The following is a 26,125-nucleotide window of genomic DNA, read 5'->3' as shown; positions in this document are numbered from 1 at the left end:
CAAATTCTAAACTTGGACTCTATTTTCTTAGGTTGTTTCCAAAATCTATATTTATTGATTATTTACTTTAAATATGTAGAAGTGTTAAAACTAAGCCTGAATGATTTGAACTTCAATATATATATTCATTAGGAGAACAGAGCCAAGATGGCAGAGAATCTCTTCTAAATTATCCTTAAAACAATTTGAATATAATTCCTCAAGAAAAATACTGGAGTGGCAGAATCTATAAAAGGTTTGGGTTGAAACAATAGTTTAGTCCAAGACAACTTATAGGTCAGCACAAAAGGTCTCTCATGCAAACCAACATGCCAAGGCAGGTCCCATGTTGGCAAGCCCACTCAGGTCTTTGGGAAGGCTAAATTTACAGCAGCAATGGCTTCCAAAGCTCATAGTTCAAAGATGGTAAAGTGTGTTGGGAGCCATCAGGCCAGGTTGTCTTGACACAGTCACTCATGGGAGCCAGAAGGTCACAAAGTAGCTCTTTGGCAGGATGGAATTACCCACTCACCCCCCTCTGTATGACTTCTCTCATCAACATCCCTTACTAATGGAGCTGATATTAGTCTCAGAAAAAGTAATATAAGAGCAAAATGTTTGCACACGATTCCCCCAAAATATTACCAAAAGATCAGACTCACAAAACCAAACCCAAAAGGCTATCATGGGTTAACTTTTACTTGGGTACATAATTCTCAACAAAAGATGTGCCTAGATATCACCTATTCCCATGCTCTTAAACTTCTTCTTCAAAGCCAGTACATAAATCATTCATAAGGAGAGGCCTGTTCAAAATGCTTTGGTACACCATGTTTCATCATGCCTCACTGACTTCATTTTACCAACAAAAACCCTCCTTGAAAAACTTCCTAATAAACCCTGAAAAATGATCAGCTTAATATTAAATCTGAATTGTGTTCTCAGTACCCCTCTGGTCTCTCAACCTCACTGCTATGATTGTTAATTGTCTTTAGGATTTCTGATTATCTATTTTTATTAAATGTAATAAGTGATTTTCCTTGTCTGTAAGCTCAAGCTCCTCACAGGCTAATGAGAAAACTAAGCCACCTGTGATGAAATCATTTATCTTGTGCAAAATCTTTGTGTATCCTGTCAGAATCAATAGTTACAAGTGTATAGAATGATCTCAGAATGTTAATCAATTTGTTAAAAGTTGATGTATCACTTATCCAATTATCTGTCCTTGAATATGTATGTTGAATAATGTAGCTGTGTGCCAAGAAAATGAGTATAAAAATAAAGGCTAAACTTGGGCATGGTGAAGCAGCTACTTCATGCAGAACTTTGCCCCAGGCACACACATACACACAGCAGCCTTCCATCTCTCATTTGCACCTAGCCATTCCATCTGTTGAGGACCTGGAGCCGTGGTCTTGGCTAGATCTGAGACCATGGCAAAAGGGGTTAGAAGAAGATTACTGGGGTCTCTCTGCTATTTCTGGGTATAAGACTCTGTTGCATGGCTCATATGTAGATCCAGATGTCAGTCCTTGATTACAACCTTGGGCCTTGGTCTTAGGGCAAGGAGTAGCACTAGCACACTAGTTCTTGTGGCTGCAGAGTAACATAGTTCCAGGGTGGAAAAGTAATTTAGTTGCTCACAGATCAGAGTACAGGCTAAGAGAGTATTAAACACACTTTTGAGATCATATTACCTTAAAAGAACTGAAAACATAGATCCTTGGAACTGTCTCTGAAAGCAACTGTGCAAACAACCTGAAGCTTGGGACCATGCCCCCTTAAATAGAGGAATGGAACCAAACTTTGACAATTTTTAAAAAAAGTTTAAAAAGTAAGAGAAAAGGCTGAAAAAACTAAAAAAAAAAAAGAAATTCAATATAGAAAGTTATTTTGTGACAGGGAAGACCAAAACACAAACTCAGAAGAAGACAATGAAGTCAATATTGCTGCATCTAAATCCTCAAAGCAAAATATGAATTGGTTTCAAGCCCCAAAAGAATTCCTGGAGGAGCTCAAAAAGGATTTTAAAGAGCAAATAAGAGAGGTAGAGGAAAAATAAATTAGTAATGTAGGAAAATAATGAAAAAAGGAAGCACAAAAATTATTGAAGGAAAATATGTTAAAAACAGAATAGGCCAATTGGTAAAAGAGGTACCCCTCTACCCCCAAACAGAACTCCTTAAAAACAGAACTGGATAAATGGAGAAAAATATACAAAAAATTCTTGAAGAGAAGAACTCCTTAAAAAAAGCAGACTTGGCCACATGGGAAAAGATATACAAAAATATACTGAAGAAAAGTACTTCTTCACAACTACAAAACAGTTTTCTCACAATTAAAACTAGATCTAAACAAATGGAAAAAACATTAACTGCTCCTGGGTAGGATGAGCTAATAAAATAAAAATGATAATTCTACCCAAATTAATCTATTTTTTTCAGTGCCATACCTATGAAACTACCAAAAAACTTTTTTTTACAGAATTAGAAAAAATTATAACAAAATTAATGTAGAAGAACAAAAGATCAAGAATATCAAGGGAAATAATGAAAAAATGTGAAGGATGGGAGCCTAGCAGTACCAGATCTTAAACTGTAAGATAAAGCAGTGGTCATCAAAACAATATGGCACTGACTAAGAGACAGAAGGGTGGATCAATGGAATAGAATAGGGGTAAATGACCTCAATAAGCTAGGGTTTGATAAACCCAAAGACCCCAGCTTTTGAGACAAGAACTCACTATCTGACAATAACTGCTGGGAAAATTGGAAAACAGTATGGGGAAAATTTGTTTTAGATCAACATCTTACACCCTATACCAAGATAAATTCAAAATGGGTAAATACTTAAATATAAAGAATGAAATCATAAATAATTTTGGTGAACATAGATTATTATACTTGTCACATCTGTGGGAAAGGAAAGAATTAAAGACCAAGCAAGAGATAGATAATATTACAAAATGCAAAATTAATGACTTTGATTATATCAAATTTAAAAGTTTTTGTATAAACAAAGCCAATGAAACCAAAATGAGAAGGAAAGTGACAAACTGGGAGAACAATTTTATAACAAAACTCTCTGACAAAGATTTAATTTCTGAAATATATAAAGAACTAAGTCAAATCTACAAAAAAAATCAAGCCATAACCCAATTGACAAATGATCAAGGGATGAAATAAAAACTATCAATAAGCACATGAAAAAGTGTTCTAAACCCCTCCTGATTATAGAAATGCAAATTAAAACAACTCTGAGGTACCACACACATAGAAGATTGGCCAATATGACAGCAAAGGAAAGCAATAAATGTTGAAGGGGATGTGGCAGAATTGGGACATTAATACACTGCTGGTGGAGTTGTGAATTGGTGCATCCATTCTAGAGGGTCATTTGAAATTATGCACAAAGGGCTTTAGATGAATGCCTATCCTTTGATCCAGCCATGTTGGGTTTGTACCCCAAAAAGATAATAGGGGAAAAGACTTGTACAAAATAAACATAGCCATGTTCTTTGTGGTGGCCCAAAATTGGAAAATGAGGGGGTTTCCATTGATTGGGGAATGGCTGAATAAATTGTGGTATATGTTGGTGATGGAATATTATTGTGCTGAAAGGAATAAAGAAATGGAGGAATTCCATGTGAACTGGAACGACTTCCAGGAATTGATGCAGAGTGAAAGGAGAAGAACCAGGAGTACATTTTACACAGAGACGGATACATTATGGCACAATTGAATGTAATGAACTTTTCTACCAATAGTAATTCAATGACCCAGGACAATCCAGAGAAACTTGTGAGAAAGAATGCTATACACATCCAGACAAAGAACTGTGGAATCAGAAATGCATTAGAAAAATATATGATCAACCACGTAGTGTGATAGGGATGTGATTAGGGTTTTGATGTTAAAGAATCGCTCTACTGTAAATATGAGTAACATGAACATAGGTTTTGAAAAATGATACATGCAAAACCCAGTGGAACTTCTGGTTGGCATTGGGAGGGGTGAGGAGAAAGTGGGGTGTGTGTGTGTGTGTGTGTGTGTGTGTGTGTGTGTGTGTGTGTGTGTGTGATGAATCATGTAAACATGGAAAAATATTCTAAATAAAAATTTTAAAAAGTACTTCTTAAAAGGTAGAAATGGCTAAATGGAAAAGGAGTTACAAAAGCTCATTGAAGAAAATAATTCTGTAAAAATTAGAATAGGACAAGAGGAAGATAATGACTCCACAAGATATTGAGAAACAATAAACCAAAGTCAAAAGAATGAAAAATAGAAGAAAATGTGAATTATCTCACTGGAAAAACAAATGATCTGGAAAATAGATCCAAGAGAAATAATTTAAAATATAGGACTTCTTAAAAGTTTTTATCAAAAAGCAAATGTAGACATCACCTTTCATGAAATTATTAAGGAAAACTGCCTTTATATTCTAGAACCAGTGGTTAAATAGACATTGAAAGAGTCTGCTGATCATCTCCTAAAAGAGACCCCAAAATGAAAACTCCCATCAACATTATATTTAAATTCCAGAACTCCCCATTCAAGGAGAAAATATTTCAAGCAGCCCAAAAGAAACAATTCAAATGTCATAGACTCACAGTCAGTTTCTACATTAAAGGAGACAAAGGAACTAAGATTAAAACCAAGTATCATCTACTTAGCAAAAATTAGTATAATTGTTCAGGGGGAAAATATGGATATATTCAATAAAATAGAGAACTTTCAAGCATTCCTGTTGAAAAGATCATAGGTGAATAGAAAATTTGACTTTCAAATACAAAAATCAAGAAAAGCGTAAAAAAGTAAATGGGAAAGGGAAATCATAAGGGACTCAATAAGGTTAAACTGTTTATATCCCTACATAGGAAGAGTATACTTATAACTATTAGGATCTCTGTCATTACTATAACAATTAGGAGTACACATAGACAAAAGGCAAAGTTGTAAGTTGAACATGATGAGATGATATATAAAAAAATTAAAGTGTGAGAAAAAGGAATGCATTGGGAGAAGGGGGAGGGGAGAAGTAGGAGGGATAAATTATCTCACATAAAAGAAGTACAAAAGAACTTTTACAGTGGAGAAGATAGGGGAAGTAAAAAAGGGAGTGCTTGAGTCTTTCTCAGTGGGGTTGGCTCAAAGAGAGAACAGCATATACATTCAGTTGGGTATAGAAATCTATTTTACCCTAAAGCAAAGTAGGGATGGAAGAGGATAAGAGAGGGAGGAGGAGGCAACAGAAAGGAGAGAAAATTGGGGAAAGTGGTGGTAAGAAGCAAGAATCTTTTGAGGATGGACAGGATGAAAGGAAAGAGAGCCTAGGATAAACAAGGGTGGGTGGGAAATAGGACACATTAATCATAATGAAAAAAAATATACCAAGTTTCTCTAATAAAAGGCCTCATTTCTCAACTACACAGAGAAATTTGTCAAATGTATGAGAATAAAAGTAATTTCCAAATTGACAAATGTTCAAAGGATATGAACAGTTTTCAGATGAAGTAATTAAAGGTATCTATAGTTATATGAATAAATGCTCTAAATCATTATTGTTTAGAGAATTGCAAATTAAAACAACTCTAAGGTACTACCTCATATTTATCAGATTGGCTATTATGTCAGAAAACAAAAATGACAAAAGTTATAAGGGATCTGGGAAAATTGAGACACTGCCAAGGGACTTATGAACTGATTTTACCATTTTACCATTCTGGAGAGCAATTTGGAACTATGCCCAAAGGGCTATTTAATCATACATACCCTTTGACCCAGCAATACCATTACTATATTTGTATCTCAAAGACATAAAAAAAGGAAAAGGACCCATATATACAAAAATATTTACAGCAGCTTTTTTTGTGTTGGAAAAGAATTGGAAAGTGAGGGGTTATCCATCAACTGGGGCATAGCTAAGTAAGTTGTGGTAATATGATTGTAATGGAATATTTTTGTGCTACTAGAAATGATGAGCAGGATGATTTCAGAAAAAACCTGGAAAGACATACTAATGCAGAGTTGAGTGTACAGAACCAAGAGAAAATTGTACATAGTAACAGCAATATTGTCTGGTGGTCAACTGTGAATGACTTAGCTATTCTTAGCAATACAATAATCCAAGACAATCCCAAAGGAATCATGGTAAAAAAATACTATCTGCCTCCAGATAAAGAACTGAAGGAGTCTGAATCAACATCAAAGCATACTACATTTCACTTCCTTTCTTAATTTTTTCTTGTTTGAGTTTTTTTCTACAAAAGGACTATATGGAAATAGGTTTTATAATACATGTAAAATCTGTATCAGATTGCGTACTATCTTATCAAGGAGGGAGATGAGGGAGAGAATTCTAGATTTAAGATTTTTAAATGTTAAAAATTGTTTTTACATGTAAAGAGGGAAATTATATATATAACATATATGATGTGCTTATTTTTCTCAGGACTTCAAAATCTTTAATAATTCTTTCTGGATTCCCTTTGCAATAATAACTGGTATCATCTGACTCATCTGAAATAGGTGAGGGGGAGGGGAACAGCTCCACCCAAGTCTCTCTGCCTTTCTAGTAATGAACTCTGGGGGATTGGGGGGGGGGGAAGAATGGCATGTGCCCACAGAGTGTGCTCTGATTGCCATCTTTGGCACCCATGCCATAGGTTTGCCATTACTGCTCTATACTAACCTCTTCTCCTGCCTCCCTTGCCTCCTTCTCCTATCAAAGCTCTTGTCCTGTGCCAAGCCTCAGGTTTCAATACTTTGATTCCCACCATGAAACTGTACTGGTTGGATTTACTATTTTTTTTTACATATTCTGAGTGGATCCCCAATACAGCAGGTTTATCTTTTTATTTCTCCCTAAATGATTCACTATCCTATCCAATACAGTAGTTTTTATAAACCTTTCATTCTTCCACAAGCCTCTGGTGAATCCTTCTATCCCTATTCTCCCAGCTGAGAACCTCATTGGCTTACAAATATGCTCATGCTCTCTTTAACTGTCTATTCTCATTAGCTATTGTCCCATATCTCTCCATTTTTTGGGTTAAACTCTGAGAAAGTTGTCTATAATCTATGCCTCTACTTCCTAACCTCATATTCTTCCTTAATTCTCCATATTCTAGCTTCCAATCTCATTAATGAGCTGAAATGACTATCTCCAGAGTCAACAATGATTTCCTATTTGCCAAACTAGTGACATTTCCCTCAATTCTTCCTTCTTGACTTCTTAGTAGCCTTTGACACTCATAATAACTCTTTTCCTTGATGCTCTTTCCAGGTTTTCATGACGCTACTCTCCTGACTTTCTTCTTATCTGAGGATTCTTTCTTAGTTTTTGTTTGTTGAATCTTCATCCAAATCATACCCACTAAAAGTAAATATTACCTAGGGATTTGTCCTGGGCCTTTTTGCTTCTATATTTCACTTGGTGATCTCATTAGCTATCAGAAATTCAATTATTATCTCTGTGTTGTTACTTCTCACATCTATTTACAGAGCCCCTTTTTCTCTATTGACCTTCAAACTTATTGGACATCATTAATTGTATGTTTCATAGACATCTTAAACTTGGTATTCCTAAACCTGAACTTATTAGCTTTCTCTTTTGAAATATGCTGTTTACTGACAAGGGTACCAACATTCTTTTCTTATTCTCTCCCAAACCTCATATTTAAATCCCATCCCCGTCTATTTTGATTTTGTAAATTCTTGAGTATATCTTCTTATCTCCTCTGATTACTGCCACTACCCTTGTTGCTGGTCCTTATCATCTCATACCTGGACTATTGCAATAGTCTGCTATATGGTCTCCTTACCACAAGACTTTTCTCACTTCAGTTTATCCTCAATTTAGTTCCCAAATTAATCTTCTCAAAGTGTAGGTCTGATCATGCTACTCCCCTAATCAAACTCCAGTGGTTCCCTATTATCTCTGAGATCAAATATGGAATCCTCTGTTTGGTATTCAAAACCTTTCTTAACTTGACCCTTACCTACATTTCCAGTCTTTATATATCATATTCACCCCTTTGTACTGTATGATCCAGTGACATTGGACTCCTTGTTCCTTGAAGAAAATACTTCATTTCCAGACTTCACACATTTTCACAGACTTTCTCATGCTTGGAATGCTCTCTCTTTTAATCTGGCTGCTGATTTCCTTTAAGTTTTACCTAAATTTCACTTTCTGCAAGAATCCTTTGGCTATCCTCCTTAATTCTCTTGCCTTCCTTTTGTTGATCATCTCCATTTTTATCATTTAAATATCTATAGCTTATTTATACATAGTTGCTTTTATGTAATTTCCTCAATTAGACTCTGAACTCCTTGGGAGCAGTAAAATTTTGCCTTTCTTTCAATCTTCAGTGCACAGTTCAGTGCTTAACACATAGTAGGCACTTAATAAATGCTTGTTGACTTGATTTGACATGACTTTCCATTTCATTCATAACATTTCACAACAAATTTTCTTCAGATTCATTTTTCTCTCCACTGCTTTTCATTCTTTTGTCAGCCGATAAGTATTTATTAAAGGCAGACTTTGCTCTCAAGTTCACGGTCTAATGGGGGAGATAACATGAAAAGAACTATATATGAATAGCATATATACAAGATGAATTTGAAGTAATCAATAGAGGAAAGAAACTAGCATTAAAAGGGGATATAGAAAGACATTTTACAGAAGATTGGATTTTAACTGAGATTTGAAGGAAGCCTGGGAAACCAGAACATGGAAATGAGGAAGGAAAGGGTTTCTGGCATGGGGAATAGCCAGTGAAAGCCTAGAGTCTGGAGATAAGAGTGTCTTGGATTAGGAGCAGCAAGCAGGCCAGTGTCACTGGACTGTGGAGTACATGGGATAAAGGGGTAAGGTAAAAGAAACTAGAAAGGTAGGAAGGGACTGGGTTGTGAAGAACTCTAAACATCAAACAAAAGTCTTTGTTTCATCCTGAAGGTGATAGAAGGTCACTGGAGTTTACTGAATAGGTGAGGTGACATGGTCAGACCTGCACTTTAGGAAAGACTAATTTGATAGCTGAGTGGAATATGACCTGGAATAGGGAAAGATTTGTGGTGGAGAGACCAACCAACAAACTATTACAATAGTCTGGGTATGAGATGATATGGACACTGATGATAATAGAAGAGAGAAAAAAGTGTATATGAGAAATATTGAAAAAGTAAAATTAACAGAATTTGGCAACAAATTGGATACATGGGGTAAAAGAGTAAGAAGTCAAGGATGACACTTAAGTTGAGATCTTGGATGAAGGGGAGAATGGTAGTGCCCTTGAAAATAATAGGAAACTTTGGGCAAGGAAGAGTTTTGAGGAAAAGATAATGAAGTGAATTTTGGTCTTTTTGAGTTTAAGATGTCTACAGGATATTCAGTTTGAGGTGACCAATAGGTAGTTGGAGATGTTAGTTTGGAAACTAGAAGACAAATTAGGGATCAAAAAGCAGATCTGAGATGCATCATCATAGAGATCATTGAAATCATGAATAATATAGCAGGAGAAGGAAAGATGGCCCAGGATAGAGTCTTACAAAATACCTGTCTTTAGCAGATGTGAATTGGCTAAAAATACAGAAAAAAAACAATGAGCATTCAAAGACAGGGAAAAAGAGAACCAGAAAAGATAAGTGTTATAAAAACCTAAAGAATAGAGTATCAAGGAGAAAAGGATGACTGACAGTGTCAAAGGCTACTGAGAGGTCACTATAGAAAGAAAGAAAATGCCATCATATTTGGTAATTAAGAGATCATTAGTAAATCTGGAGAAAGTAATTTTAATTGAAAATAAGGTTAGAAACTTTAAGAAGAAGGTGAAAGGAAAGGAAGTGATAACCTTGATTATAATTAGTCTTTTCAAAAAGGTTAGTCACAAAATAGAGAACATGGGATGACAGGTAGGGTTGGATAGAACAAGTTAGGGCTTTTTTTAGGATGAGGGAAGACATAGGTATAGGCTATTTGTATACTGCAGGGAAATAGAAACCACGTAAAGTGTAATTGAAGATGATTGAAGAGATGTGGATAATGTAGGGGGCAATCTGCCAGAAAAGATAGGATGGAATGGGATCACTTGTCCATGTAGAAAGTTTTGCCTTGGTAAAGAGAAGGGCTTCCTTTTCATATAAGATAGGGGTGAAGGAGGAGATAGTGACAGAAAGCATCTGGGTAATATGAGATGAAGACAAGAAAAGAGGAACTCTCAGTGAATATACCCAAGTTTTACAATAATATATGAAATGAGATTATTAACTAAGAGGGCGGGGGTGGGGGAGCCTTAGGAGATCTGAGGAGGAGAGAAAAGATTTGGAAGAGCTGTTGTGGTGAGTGGGATATTATCTGAGACCTGCAAATTCGCTTGACTGTTCTGCCTCTTTGCTTGGGAAAGAGAACAAATGTTTTCTTGTATGAGCTGATTTCTGGGATCTGTTGGTAGTCTTAATTTGATAGCATTACTTCATCAAACTTCTCTAGACAATGGTGCTAGAATTAATTTTTCTTTTTACCTATACGAAGAATAACAAGCATTGTCTGAAAAGACTAATGTAGATGGAATGTATAGGGAACTCACCAACCAATTAGGATTTTAAAAAAAATTAAATATGGAAGTAAGAGAAGGTAACAGAGGTAGATAGATAGAGTGGATCTAGTCAGACCCCACTGTGAATTCTGTTCTGTTCTTTGATGGAATGTCCAGAGGAAAATGATGGTCAAGTCCAAATGAAGATTGACGGAAGGAACTGAAGATATTTCAATGGAATGATTTATGGAGCATATGATAGTTGTCTTCAAGTACTGGAAGAGCTGTCACATTTTTAAAAAGATTATAATTGTCATCTTTGGGTCCCAAGGCAGAATCAGGAGCAATTTCTGAAAATTACTAAGAGGAAAATTAGAGGTTGATGAAAAGGAAAAATGATTAACAATTAGGACTATTTAAAGTAGCATGGGCTATTGTTGGTGACTGGACTGCTGGAGTTCTTCATATGTAGATTGGTGACTATTTGATTAGATAATTAGATTTTTTGGGGGTGTTTATTCCTTTTAAGGTTAAAATTCTGTTATTCCACCTCTAATTATCTCATATTCAATAGTTTATTTAAACTTATAAAATGGAGCTATTGTAATTCTTTTCATTTTTTATCTTTTTTTTAAACTTAGATGATTTTGATGTTTGTTCTTATACAAGTAGAAGCAAATGACATCATGAGACATCAAGAGACAATAAAAACAAAATAAAAAAGAATGATAAATTAGAATAAAATATGAAATATCTCATTGAAAAAACAACCGACTAGCAAATAAATTCAGGAGAGACAATTCAAGAACTATTGCTGAAAGTCATGACCAAAATAAAAAAGTCTAGATATCATATTACAAGTAATATTAATTAATTAAAAAAAAACCTTCCTTGATATCCTTGAACAAGTAGGGAAAATAGAATTTAAAAGAATCTACTTGGTAATCTCCTAAAAAATAACAGCTCCAAGGAATATTATAGCCAAATTCCAGAGCTCCCAGTCCAAGAAGAGATATAGCAAATAGCCAGAAAGAAAAAAAGTAAAATATCATGGAGCCACAGTCAGGATTACACAGGACTCGGCAGCTTCTATATCAGAGGATAAGAAGGCTGAGAATATGATATGCCAGAAGGTAGAGGAACTAAATTTACAACCAAGAATCATCTACCCAGCAAACAGTATACTTGTTCAGGGGAAAAATAGTCATTTAATAAAATGGAAAATTTCCAGATATTCCTGATGAAAAGATAAGACCTAAACAAAATAAATTTGATGTTCAAATATAAGGCTCAAGAGAAGCATAAAATGATGAATAAGAAAGTGAAAATTTAAGGGATTCAATAAGGTCAAACTGTTTATATTTCTATATGGTAAGATATTTGTAACTTAAAATTTTTATAATTATTAGAACAGTTAGGAGTGTACATAGACAAAGTATGCAAGAATAAATTGATTATGATGACATGATATTTTAAAAAATCAAGGGGTGAAAAAGAGGATTGCACCGAAAGAAAAGGAGAGATAGAACAGGGTAAACTATTTCACCTAAAGAAGTGTGAAAAACCTATTACAGTTGAAAGGGAAGTTAGGGGGCTCAGTGGATTGACAACCAGGCCTAGAGTTGGGATCTTTGGGCTTATCATAGACTGTCTTGCTGAAGTCACTTATCCCAAAACCATCCCACTGATCCTTCTTTCTGTCTCTTAGCCAGTACCATATTGCTTTGACGACCACTGCTTTATAGTACAGTTTGAGATCTGGGACTGCAAGTCCTCCCTCCTTCACATTTTTATTTTCATTATTTCCCTGGATATCCTTGATCTTTTGTTCTTCCAAATGAACTTTGTTATGGTTTTTTTCTAATTCAGTAAAAAAAGTTTTTTAGTAATTTGATGGGTATGGCACTAAATAAGTAAATTAATTTGGGCAGGATTGTCATTTTTATTATGTTAGCTTGTCCTACCCATGAGCAATTAATGTTTTTCCAATTATTTAGATCTAGTTTTAATTGTGATGAAAGTGTTTTGTAGTTGTGTTCATATAGTTCCTGCGTTTGTCTTGGCAGATAGATTCCTAAGTATTTTATATCATGTAGGGTGATTTTAAATGGAATTTCTCTTTCTAATTCTTACTGCTGAGATGTGTTGGAAATATGTAGAAATGCTGATGACTTATATGGGTTTATTTTGTATCCTGCAACTTTGCTAAAGTTGTTGATTATTATTATCACATTTCATCGTCCACATCATCTTAGTAACTTTCCACAGACATCATCTCACTCTGTCTCCAGAGAGTGCCCACCCCTCCCGTTGTAGATTATATTCTCTCTAGTTTGCTTATGCACCCCCCCCCCACAATGTCCAACCCCCCAAAATGAAATGTGCTGCAGGCATGAGATGCTTCGGCTTCAAGGCACTCATCACATTCCCCTACCCCCAATCCCTGACCCCATGGCATTTTTTTTTATAATGTTCAACTTTACTATTTTTACTATTATAATATGAAACCTTTCCCTCAGAATACTTCAATAAAATTTGCTTTACAAGTTAAAAAAAAACTATTAGCTTTTTAATTGATTCTTTAGGATTCTTTAAGTCAGGGGTCCCCAAACTTTTTACACAGGGGGGCAGTTCACTGTCCCTCAGACTTTTGGAGGGCCGGACTATAAAATAAAAAGCTATGAACAAATCTGTATACCGCTGTCTGGGATAGCAGAGGCTGTAGTGCTGGCTGTTATGGCCCTATCACCCCTTGCACAGGTCCATCACCGCCATGACTATACCAGGCAGCAGTATACACAGTGTGGAATCCCCTCCCCCAGATCGCTGCTCACCATGCTGACATCTTCCATTGTGCTGCCACATAATCCTTTGTGTGGTGCCTCATTCTTGCTTCAGAACAAGGTACCATGCAAAGGATTATGTCACCGGAAGTAGTACTATACGTGAGCAACACTGTGCTTTATGGTGCTGCCGCATACAGTGCTCTTCTCACTGACCACCAATGAGAGAGGTGCCCCTTCCGGAAGTGGGGTGGGGGCTGAATACATGGCCTTGGGGGCCGCATGTGGCCAGCTGACCATAGTTTGGGGACCCCTGCTTTAAGTAGACCATCATATCATCCGGAAAAGAGTGACAGCTTGGTCTCCTCATTGCCAACTTTAATACCTTCAATTTCTTTTTCTTCTCTAATTGCTACAGCTAGTGTTTCTAGTACAATGTTAAATAATAGAGGTGATAATGGACATCCTTGCTTTACTCCTGATTTTATTTGGAAGGCTTCTAGTTTATCCCCATTGCAGATGATGTTAGCTCATGCTTTTAGATATATACTGTTTATTATTTTTAGGAACGGCCCTTCTATTCCTATGCTTTCTAGTGTTTTCAATAGGAATGAGTGTTGTATTTTATCAAAGGCTTTTTCTGCATCTATTGAGATAATCATGTGATTTTTGTTGGTTTGTTTGTTGGTATGGACAATTATGTGGATGGTTTTCCTAATATTGAACCATCCTTGCATTCCTGATATAAATTCCACCTGATCATAATGAATAACCCTCATGATGACTTGCTGGAGTCTTTTTGCTAGTATTCTATTTAAGATTTTTGCGTCTATGTTCATTAAGGAGATTGGTCTGTAGTTTTCTTTTTCTGTTTTTGGCCTGTCAGGCTTTGGAATCAGTATCATATTTGTGTCATAAAAGGAATTTGGTAGAATTCCTTCTTTGCTTATTATGTCAAATAGTTTGTATAATATTGGGATTAGTTGTTCTTTGAATGTTTGATAAAATTCACTTGTGAATCCATCTGGTCCTGGGGATTTTTTCTTAGGGAGTTCTTTGATGGCTTGTTCAATTTCTTTTTCTGATATGGGATTATTTAGATATTCTATTTCTTCTTCTCTTAATCCAGGCAATTTATATTTTTGTAAATATTCATCCATATCACCTAGATTGCCATATTTATTGCCATATAATTGGGCATAATAGTTTTTAATGATTGCCATAATTTTCTCTTCATTAGAGGTGAGGTCTCCCTTTTCATCTTGGATATTGTTAATTTGGTTTTCTTCTTTCCTTTTTTTAATGAGACTGACTAGTACTCTGTCTATTTGATTTGTTTTTTCAAAGTACCATTTTATAGTCTTATTTATTAAATCAATAGTTCTTTGACTTTCAATTTTATTAATTTCTCCTTTAATTTTTAGGATATCTAATGTAGTTTTCATCTAAGGATTTTTAATTTGTTCACTTTCTAGTTTTTTAATTTGCATGCCCAATTCATTGACCTCTGCCCTCCCTAGTTTGTTAATATATGAACTCAAGGATATAAATGAACTCTTCTCAAGGAACTAGTGTGACAATTTTGATTGGGTCCACTATAAATTCAGGTTATCAAATTTCAATTGAGCCTTCTCTATTGCATGACAATCATAGGATTTAGAGTGAGAAAGGATATTAGAAGTCACTGATAATGGACCAACAACCACCCAAAAGGACATAGTTCATCTTGGTCAGATGACCTGAACTCATCAATGGCAGCAAGATTTTTTAAAAAATTTATCTTGCGGGTCCAACTGGCCATTCTCAAAACGTTTTCTCTCAGGAGATGATCTTTCCCTCTTCTTTTGACCTTGATTCTACCCCTTTTTATCTTCTCCAGATGCTTGCCCCATTGAAAAGGAGGGGAAACAAGAGGAAATGATCATTTCTGCTTATCTGTTGCCTTTTTCCTGTTGCCTACAAATATGGTCTTCCATCCCTTAAAAAACAAATAAGCAAACAAAACCCTTCCCTTGACTCTGCTATGTACTCAAAATATCATTGTAGATAATCTTTTCCATTTTACTACCCTAAACTTCTTGGAAGTAGCAGCTTTACTTATTGACTTTCATTTCATTACCTATCATTTACTTTTTTCCTCCTACCTGAAGCTGGGGAACAGGATTTTATTCTTCAAGTTGTCTGTTTATCTGATTTTAAAATCTGCTGATATTAGAATCAATTTGCTTTTTTTAAATTCGGTCTCTCCCCCACCCTTCCTCACACCATAGAAGGCATCATCCAGCAAAATATATAGATTATGCCTTTCATGCTTCCATTTCTTAGTTCATTCTCTGTAAGTGAACATTCACAAATTATTTTTCAAATATTAAGTCTGTAAGTTGCACATTTCTCTTGGTTCTTGTTTCACTCTTCATTATTTCATCTATGTCATAAGACATTGTTCTTTAATTAGTTTGCTTATCATTTCTTACAGCACAGTAGTATTCTATTACAATAATTTACTACAATTTATTTAGTGATTCCCCAATTTATGAACATCCCCTCAATTTCCAGTTCTTTGCCACCATGAAAAGAGCTGCTATAAATATTTTGTAACATATGTTCTTTTTTTTTCCCTGATCAACCTGGGAAATAGATTCAGCAATGGTATTGCTTGGTCTAAGATATATACAGTTTTATAACTCTCTAGGTATAATTCAAATTTGCTCTCCAAAATGGTTGGATTAGTTCACAGTTCTATCAATAATATGAGTGTCCCCACTTTTCCACTTCCCCTTTATCATTTGTCATTTTGTCCTTTTGCCATTTTAGACAATCTGATTTAGCCAACGTGAGATACCTCAGAACTGAGTTTGCAGTTGCCTAATCAGTAATAATTTAGAGAAAAATTTCATATTACTGATCTATGGTTTTGATTTTTTCATCTGAAAACTGTTCATATCTTTTGCCCATTTTTCAGTTGGGGGATGGCTCTTATTCTCATAAATTTGACAAAGTTCTCTCTTTATTGTTTTAAACTCTTATCTTCTGTCTTAGAATCAATACTGTGTTTTGACTCCAAGGCAGAAGAGTGGTAAGGGTAGGAAATGGGATTAAGTGACTTGCTTAGGGTTACATAGCTAGAAAGGGCTGAGCTCAGATTTGAACCTAGGATCTCAAAGCCTGACTCTCAGTCCACTGAGCCATACCCCTCCCCCCCTTTGTAATGAATTGTTTTGTCTCCTATTATTTTATTTAGGATTTTTGCATTCATATTTCATAATGAAATTGGGATATGATTTTCTTTCTGTTTTTGCTCTTCCTGGTTTAGGTGTCAGCACTATATTTGTTTCATAAGAGGAGTTTGATAAAAATCCTTCTTTACCTATTATTTAAAATAATTTATTGATTAGTTGGTCTTAAATGTTTGATAGGATTCACTTGTGAATCTATCTGGTCCTGCTGCTTTTTTAGAAAGGAATTTTATTTATGGTCCAATCAATTTCTTTTTCTAGAATAGGTTTATTTGGATATTCTATTTCCTCCTCTGATAGTCTAGGCAGTTTATATTTTTAAAGTATCCTTCTATTTCACTTTACATTTTAAAATTTGTTGGAATGCAACTGAGCAAAAACCTCCTAGTAATTGCTTTAATATTGTCTTCATTGCTGCTATATTCACCCATTTCATCTTTCATGCTAGTGATTTGGTTTTATTCTGCCTCTTTTTAAATCATATTATCCAATAATTTTCTATTTTGTTGATTTTTAAAAATAAAATAAACTTCTAGATTTATTAATTACGTCAATGGTTTTCTTACATTCAATTTTATTGATCTCATTTTTAATTTTTAGGATTTCTAGTTTGGTGTTTGGTTGAGGATTTAAAATTTCTTCATTTTCTAGTTTTTTAAAATTGTATTCCCAATTGATCTGTCCTTTATTTTACTAATATAAGTATTTAGAGACATCCATATTGCTCTAATTATTGCTTTTGCTCTATCCCACAGATTTTTGTATGTTGCCTCATTATTATAATATTTAGTGAAATTATTTGCTTCTAATGATTCTCCTTTAACCTACTCATTCTATAAGGTAAAGTTATTTAGTCTCCAATTAATTTACAGTTTGTGTTTTCATAATCCCTTATTATATACAATTTTGTTGCATTATGTTCTGAAAAGGATGCATTTAATATTTCTGCTTTTCTACATTTAACTATAATGTTTTTGTGTTCTAATGTTTGGTCAATTTTTGCAAAAGTACTATGTACCACTGAAAAAAGGTATACTCCTTCTTATTCCCATTCAATTCTCTTCATATATTTATCATATTTAATTTATCTAAGATTCTATTGTTGTCCTTGACTTCTTATTTATTTTTTGGTTTTATTGAAGTCCACAACTATTATTGTTTTGTTATTATCTGTTTCCATCTATAACTCATTTAGCTTTTCCTTTAAAAATTCTAGATCCTATAACTTTTGGTGTATATGGATTTAATAATGCTAATGCTTCATTATCTGTGGTATCTTTCAACATAATATAGATTCCCTGTTTCTCTTTTGATTTAACTGTCAGAGATCATGATTGCGATTCCTGTTTTTTTTTTTTGTATTACCTGAGGCACAGTATATTCTGCCCCAACCCTCATTTTTACTCTTTGTGCATCTTTCATGTTTAGGTATGTTTCTTGTGAATACCATATTGTCAGGTTGTTTTTTAAAATTCACTTTACTGTGTTTATGAGTGAATTCATCTCATTCACATCTAAAGTTATAATTACTAGTTGTGTATTTCCTTCCATTCTATTTTCCTCACCATTTGTCTGTTTTCTCTCCTTTTGCCATATCCTTCTTCAGACATCCACTTTCTTCTGCTACCTCTTGAATTCGTGCCCCTTCTTAGACCCTGCCTTGCCCTTCTACTTCTAAATGAAAACCTGTTCTTCTGTAGGTCCCTCCCTTGTCTATTACCCACTTAACTCCTAGTTCTTAGTCTTCCTCCCCTTTAAAAGTCTGTCCCCCACCCTGTCCTTTTATTTATTTATGTAAATTTCCTTCTAGAAATCCCTTCCTTATTCTGTCCTGAGAAACTCTCTCTCATCCCTTCACCTTGCCCTCCTATTTTTTGATATGTACTCCCTTCTAGGAATCTCTTATTCCCTTGTCCTCTTTTCTTTTAATCTACACTTCTTTTCTTAGACCTTTAGAGGGACTCTTGGTTCTCCCTTGTCTTATCCCCTCATCCTTCTGTTTCTTAGTATATTAAGAAGACTTTTACCTTTCTAGTTGTATCTGTTGTTCCCTCTTTAACTCAGGTCCAATGAAGACAGGGTTCTAGAACTTCCAGTCCTCCATATTTTCGTCCTCTTTTCCTTAACAGTTCTTCCATTCATGCTTCTCTTATATGAAATAATTGTTTCATTTTTCCTCCTCCAACTCTTTTTTATTATTATTTTTAGCTCATTCCATTATATTCAATTTGACCTGAAGTCTTCTATCTATTTATGTTCTTTCAAACTACCCAAGTAGTAATGTCATTCCCAAGGATTATAGATAACACTTTCCCATATAAGAAGTAAAGAATTTGGCACTGTCAGTTTCCTTATATAATTTGTCTTTCATGTTTACCTTCCTATAATTTTTGTAGACTGAGTTTTCTATTGAGTTCCGGGTTTTTCCTCAAGAATTACTGAAACTCAGGACAGCTGGGTAGCTCAGTGGATTGAGATCCAGGCCTAGAGACAGCTATATGACCCTGGGCAAGTCACTTAACTCCCACTACTTAGCCCTTATCACTTAGCCTTGAAATAAATATGTAGTATTGATTCTAAGGCAGAAGGTAAGGGGTTTAAAAAAAAGAATTACTGATACTCTTTTAATTTCTTAAATACCCATTTTCCTCATTTTATAATTATGCTCAGCTTTGCTAGGCATGCTATTTTCACTTATAAACCCAGCTCCTTTGCTCTTCAAAATATTGTTTTCCATGTCTCTTGTTTTTTAATGTTGAAGCAGCTGAGTCTTGTGTTACTCTGATTGTAGTTCCACAGTATTTAAAATGTTTTTTTTTTCCTTGTTGCTTGTAGTTTTTTTCTCCTTAACCTGGAAGTTATTTAACTTAGCAATGATGTCCTTTTTATTTTCACCTTGGAGTCTCTTTGTGTTGATGATCAATGGATTCTTTAAATTTCTATTTTACCTTCTAGATCTAGAACTTCCAGTCAAGTTTCCTTAATTATTTCTTGGGAGTATGATGTTTAAACTCTTTTAATCATAACTTTCCAGTAGCCCAAAAATTCTTATATTGTCTCTCAATCTATTTTCTAGATCAGTTTTTTTTTGTAATAAGATGTTTCACATTCAATTTCATAGTCTATTATTTTGACTTTGTTTTATTTCTTGTTGTCCTAGAAATTATTAGCTTCCCTTTGTCTAATTTTAATTCTTAAAGGATTATTTTCTTCTATGAGTTTTCAGTCTCTTTTTTTTTCAACTGAGTGATGCTTCTTTCATAATTTTCTTTATTTTCTTGCATTGCTTTAATTTTTTTCTGTTTATTTTCCCTTCAACTTCTCTCATTTGGCTTTTGAAAGCTATTTTAAGCTCTTCCCAATCACTCTTTTTGGGCTTGTGACCATTTGATGTTTTTCTTTGCTATTTTAGAAGTACGTGTTTTAATCTTACTGTCCTCTGAATTTGAACCTAGGTCTTCTATATCCCCATAATAGCTATTTATAGTTTACTTCTTTCTCTTATAGGCTTCACTGTTATTTTATGTTTGAGATACAATTTACTCCATTTTTACTTTTCTCTTCCTATTTCTTTTAGTACAATCCTCTTTTTTCACCCCTATTTTTTTACATATCATTCGAAACAGCTTACTATGACATCCTCTGCCTATGTATACCTCTTCTAACTACTGTGATAATGATAATAATTTTTGATAGTTACAGATATCATCTTTCCATGTAGGAACATAAAATTTTTACCTTATTTAAGCCCTTAAATTTTTTTCTCTTTCTTATTTAACTTTTTTATGCTTCTCTTGAATTCTGTATTTGGATGCCAAATTTTCTGTTTGTCTGGTCTTTTCTTTAGGAATGGTTGGAACTCTTCTATTTTATTAAGTGACCATACTTTCTCCTGAAAGAATATAGTTAGTTTTGATGGGGGAGGTGATTTTTGGTTGTAAAACCAGTTTCCTTGCCTTCCAGAATATCATATTCCAAGCCTTGTTGTCTTTCAGTGTAGAAGCTGCCAGATCCTATGTAATTCATACTGGGGTGCCATGACATTTGAATTGTTTCTTTCTGGCTGTTTGCAGTATTTTCTCCTTGACTTGAGAGCTCTTGAATGTGGCTATAACATTTCTGGGAATCATCATTTGGGATTTTATTGAGGGAGGTGATCTGTAGATTCTTTCAATTTCTATTTTGCTCTCTTGTTCAAGAATATCAGGGCAGTTCTTTGGATAATTTCTTATAATATGCTGTGTAGGCTTTTTATTTATTTATTTTTGGTCATGACTTTCAGGTAGTTCAGTAACTCTTAAATTGTCTCTCCTGGATCTATTTTCCAGATTTATTGTTTTTTTCAATGAGATATTTAATATTTTCTTCTAATTTATCATTCTTTTGATTTTGTTTTAATGTATCTTGATGTCTCAAGAAGTCATTAGCTTCTATTTGCCAAATTCTAATTTTTAAAGGCTAAATTTCTTCCATGATCTTTTGAACCTCCTTTTCTATTTGGTCTATTCTACTTTTCATGGAACTCTTTTCTTCATGGGATTTTTTTTTGGCCTCTTTTTCCAGTAGGCTAATTTTGTTTTTTAAACTGTTATTTTCTTTTTGCATTACTTTAATTTTTTCCATTTTTCTTCAACTTGTCTTATTTGATTTTGAATTCCTTTTGAGTTCTTTCAGAGCTTGAAATCAATTCCTGTTTTTTTAAAGTTTTCCTTGTAGATGCTTGGATCTCACTATCTTCTGTTGGTTCTGCTATTTGCTCTTTTCCCCTGTAGAAGTTTTTGAGGGTTAAGTGTTTTTTCTCTTCTTTTCCCATTTTCTAAACCTTTTTTTTTTGTCTGAGGCTTGAAAGGGCTCAAGTTGATGGACTTCTGGACCTCATAACTGGTGCCAATGCCTGGGACTTCAAAGGGATGGGTCTGAGGTGCTCTTTTGCTGGGGTAACCCCCATCCTCATATGTCGAAGTTAATCTGTGCTCACTCATGGAACCTAGCACAGTAGGGGTGCGTGTGTATGTGTGTGTGTGTGTGTGTGTGTGTGTGTGTGTGTGTGTGAGTCAGCACTCCTCTGTTTGCAATTTTGCTTCCAGTTTCCTCTTATCCAATGAAAATCAATTCTCTTTGCCTACCTTTCAAGTTTTGTTCTACAGGTTCTCACACCTTGCTATTTCTTGCTTTGACTCTTTTCTGAAGCTCCTTTTAAAGATTGGTTTGGAAGGATAGTCAGAGTAGTCTCAGCTTTTGCTGATACTAAGTTGTCATCTTCTAGTTTTATGTTGGGCTCTGTTCTCAGGACGTGTGTGGGTTGATGCCTCAGGTTTCAGGATTTTTTTGTGTTTGTTATTTTCTAGGCCCTACTTAGTTCTTCAATTTCTATAATTCAGGGCCTGATGTAGTCCTGCTCCAGTAGGCTCAAATCCTAGGCTGTAATTGACTTTAGGTGCTACAACTAGGGCACTTACCCCCAGTAGTTCTGCCACTGCAAGCACCTCCCTTCTTGGGACAGCAACTATTGACACTCCACTCTCCTGTGGGTAATCATAGCCAGTAGTGTTCCTGCCCCTCAACAATTGAACTCACTGCTGTGTGCTCCCTCTTCACTCCTCTCCTGAAGCAGTAGCCTAGGATTTGCCAGTGTCTTGTAAGTGAGCTTAGGCGCCTAAGTCTTTCCTGTTCAGCAGTCAGCCCTAGCCCTGGGTGAGTGGGAACCCCTGGAACCAAGCCACAGTCCATCTGAATGGTCTCCTATCCCAGGACTCACTACCTGCCAACTCTACCAGTATCCATCACTACAATATAGACTTCCAAGTCAAATAGACAAGGTGGTGCTGCCCACCCTGCCTCCAGGGCTTGTGACTTGTTAGTGTTTTCTCTTGTGTTCTTATACTACCAGGTAATTCTGAGGCCAAATATGTAGGAGACCTGTCTTCCAACTTATCCCTGGCAGCTCTGCTTCACTACCAACTCTCCCATTTTTGCCACTTTTAATAATGATTTTGTGGTGTGATCTTTGATTGTTTATAGAGGAGTTGGGGAGAATATCAGTCTCATGCCATACTATGCCATCTTCCTAATTATTTACTTTTCAATTCCTTGAAATATAGCTTTTAACTATTCTGGGAAACAACTTAGAACTACATCCCTAAAGTCACTAAAGAGTCTATGTAATTTAACCAACAGATAGGAAATCGCTATTAGGCCTATATATCAAAGAGATTTTTAAAAAAGAAGAAGATCCAAAGGAACAAAATGATAAAAAGCACCTATTTTTGTTGTAGCAAAGAACTTGAATACAGGGGACACTCACCAACTTGTAACTGAACAAATGCTGGTATATAAATTTAAGGGAATATTATAATATCATGGGAAATGACAAAAGGTAAGGTTTCAGAGACACTTTGGATGTATAGGAATTTCACAGAACACGAAGTAAGAAGAACAAGGACAATTCATAAAATAACAATAACATTGTAAAGAATTTGACAGATTTCAGTTCTGATCAATGCAATGATTAACCATGATTCTAGAGAAATGACAGAGGTGGTGGACTCCAAGTATAGAATAAGACATACATTTTTGGATACAGTCAAGGTGGGAATTTGTTTTGCTTGATTATGCATAATTGGGAGGGTTTTGTTTTTCTTTCTCCTCTTTCCTCTCCCTTTTCCCCCCAATGAAGGGTGGAGAACAGATAGAAAGGGAGATTGGCAATAGAGTTGCAAAAAAAAAAGAAAAAAAAAGAAAAGAAGGTCATTGCAACATTTTCTAAAACTGCATGGAAGATAAAGAGAGCAAATGCCAGAAATAACATAGACAAGGGGAACAGCTTTGAAAATTTCATATGAAATTTAATATTCAAAAGGAAAAGTTGTATATAATAGAGGTTTATAGTTTCATGTGAAACAACTTATTTCTGTTATATATTGCATATGGAAATGCCCTTTTTGTTTTTCAAGTTCAGGAGAAAAAAATGTAAAAAAATAATATTGGCTTTCACCACTTAAAAAAGCTGCTCTTTCATACATTAGCAACAATTTCTTAACTGCTAATTCTAACATCTTTTTCCTCAGCCCTCATCTTCCTCTATATGTTTGCACTGGTGATCACCTCCACTTGTTGGTTAATTTCTCCACCCTTGGGTTCTGGGACTCTGTTCTCTCCTGGTTCTTCTACCCATCTATTTCTTCTTATACTACTTTCATTGTATTTGGAACTGCAAAGGGCTTTTAGAAGCAATTTAGTTCAAACCTTTCATTTAACACATGAGAAAAAAGGAGCAGATAGATTTCAGTGTTTTGCTTGGGGTCAAATGGTAATTATGTATTGGAGATGAGATCTGATCTTCCTGACTCCAAGTTCAGCATTTTCTTAACTATGCCAAGCTTCATTATCATAGAGTTCTCCTTTCTTATAGAACCTTTGGTGATATAATCTGTTCCTATGGATGCAATTTTCAGTACTATGCAGATGACTCATGAATCTGTAAACCTAGCTCCAAATTTGCTACAAAACTTCCACATTGGCACTGCAAATTACAAATGTACAAAATAGAACTTATTGTCTTCTCACCTAAATCTAAACCTCCTAATTTTCTTATTTTTGTTTAGACTTTCACCATATTCTCAGTTATTTGGGTTTGTAACTTTAAGTTATCCTTGATTTTCATTTCCTAAATCCAAATAGTTGCTAAGTCTCATTGATTCTCTCTCATAATCATTCCCTCTTCATTTCTATGGTTAACATTCTAGCTTAGGAACCTAGCACTCCTTTATTTTGATGATTCCAATAGCCTCCTATAGTTAGTCTCACTGTTTCCAAATTTTTCTTTCCTCTAATCCAGAGACATCAAACTTTTAACCTCAGGGCTTATCAAACTCATGAATGTGACCCAAATCAGATTAAAATATAATTAGGAAATGTTGAACAAAATAAATAAAAATATAATATAATACAACATAATATTAATTTGTGGCTTTCTAGGTCAATATGTGGCCAGTAGAGATCCATTTCTAACCTATCTGTATTGATTGAAATTATTTTTCTAAGGAACAAGTCTAAACATATCACTTCCCAACTGAAATTTTTTTAATGAATGACTGCCTAAAGGACAATTTACAACCCTCTCATGCTGGAATTTAAAGTTTTCTATGATCTGGCTATCTTCTTTCTTTCTTTTCTGGTAGTTTTAATAGCACTTCTTTAATTGGGGCCATGAGACTATAGTTAAGAAACAACATACAGTGCTACCACCCTTGGAGGAGTATATTCTCTAGAAGGAGTACATTCCTGGGGAGGAATCCATACCCTAAAATCTGAGACTCCCTACCTCATTACAAAAAGTGGAGAGTTTACATAGGTTTTAATTTATTTAAATCTATAAATCATATTTCATATACTTCTTCATATATTCTAAGTTCCAACCAAATTAAACTATGGTCTCTATTCAGGGGTAAAAAGTTGCAGAGAAAGGGATGATGTCTCTTGGTTTTGCTGAAGTTTGATTTCACATTTCCTATCAGTTTTGAGAATCCTGGTCATTCAAAAACCATTTTGGGGTTCCTACTATGTTTTGAGCTTTAAACTGCATGCTGAGATGCATAAGATTTGCCAGAAATTTGTCTCTGCCATTCATGGAAATATAGTTTATATTTGATTAGTGCATAAGGTATATGCTCAAATAAATATAACAAAATTAAGCATAACTACATTAGAATATTGAAAAATAGCCCTGTTAATTCAGAGGACAGAGAGAACTGATAGAACATGGGACCAAAGTCCAATAGCCCTGTTTCCCCTGCACCTATGCTGTGATCTGACAAATCCATGATGAATTGATGTTTTGGACTTAGATTGTCTGTACCACACTAAGGACTATAAAGCCTGGGAACCAAAAGCCTCCACCCCCAAAGTCAACCCCTCAGGGGCCAATGAACTGGTAGAGGTAATCCAGGTTACCTCATCCCAGAAAGTCACCCTATAAGAGATTTCCCCCTTTTCTACCCAGGTGGAGACCCCTAGTCATCTACAGGTTTAGGGCTCTCCCCTTGCTCTCCCTTCCCTCATTCATTCCATTGCTACTTCTACAGCCATCAGGCTCCCATACCCTTTTGTCCTCTCTTTTCCCCTAAATAAAGCTTTTATTTATTTGTATTACTTCACTCTTGGGTCTTGTCTTATTAATCTTGGGCTGGACCCCTTGTTAGCCAGGTCTGACAAGAATATTTCTAGATGGAAAGGAAAACTTCTTGGAATTTCAGCAGAAGATAAAGATAGTCTTTCACCATGAAGAGTAGATGGAACATATTGTTTCAGGGTAGGGAATCTTATGGGCAAAGGTCTAGAAATGAAAACATGTAAGGCATGTTTGAAAAATTGAGATTAGTTTTATGTGATGCCAATATAGAGTACCCTAAACTAAGATACTTGTACAGAACCTTCTACTCTGGAGTGCTTTGTCTGTATAGTGTCCAGGATTCTTTAACTTTTCAAGAATATACAAGGGGAAATAATGAAAAGTTAAGTTAAATGTGAGCCACCTTATAAAATTATACTTGTAAACATGGTAGCTGCTTTTTAAAAAGCCATTTCTG

General features: G+C 34.9%; 1 protein-coding gene across 8 annotated transcripts in view; it reads right to left on the bottom strand.

Annotated features, from left to right (window-relative positions):
• Positions 1 to 26,125, bottom strand: part of LOC100017234 (phospholipid-transporting ATPase ABCA3-like) — a 351,884-nt gene that overhangs the window by 62,728 nt on the left and 263,031 nt on the right. The window lies entirely within an intron of this gene.

The sequence above is a fragment of the Monodelphis domestica genome, chromosome 7, assembly GCF_027887165.1.
Source record: "Monodelphis domestica isolate mMonDom1 chromosome 7, mMonDom1.pri, whole genome shotgun sequence".
NCBI classification, from domain to species: domain Eukaryota; kingdom Metazoa; phylum Chordata; class Mammalia; order Didelphimorphia; family Didelphidae; genus Monodelphis; species Monodelphis domestica.
This window is presented reverse-complemented; position numbering and strand designations above follow the sequence as displayed.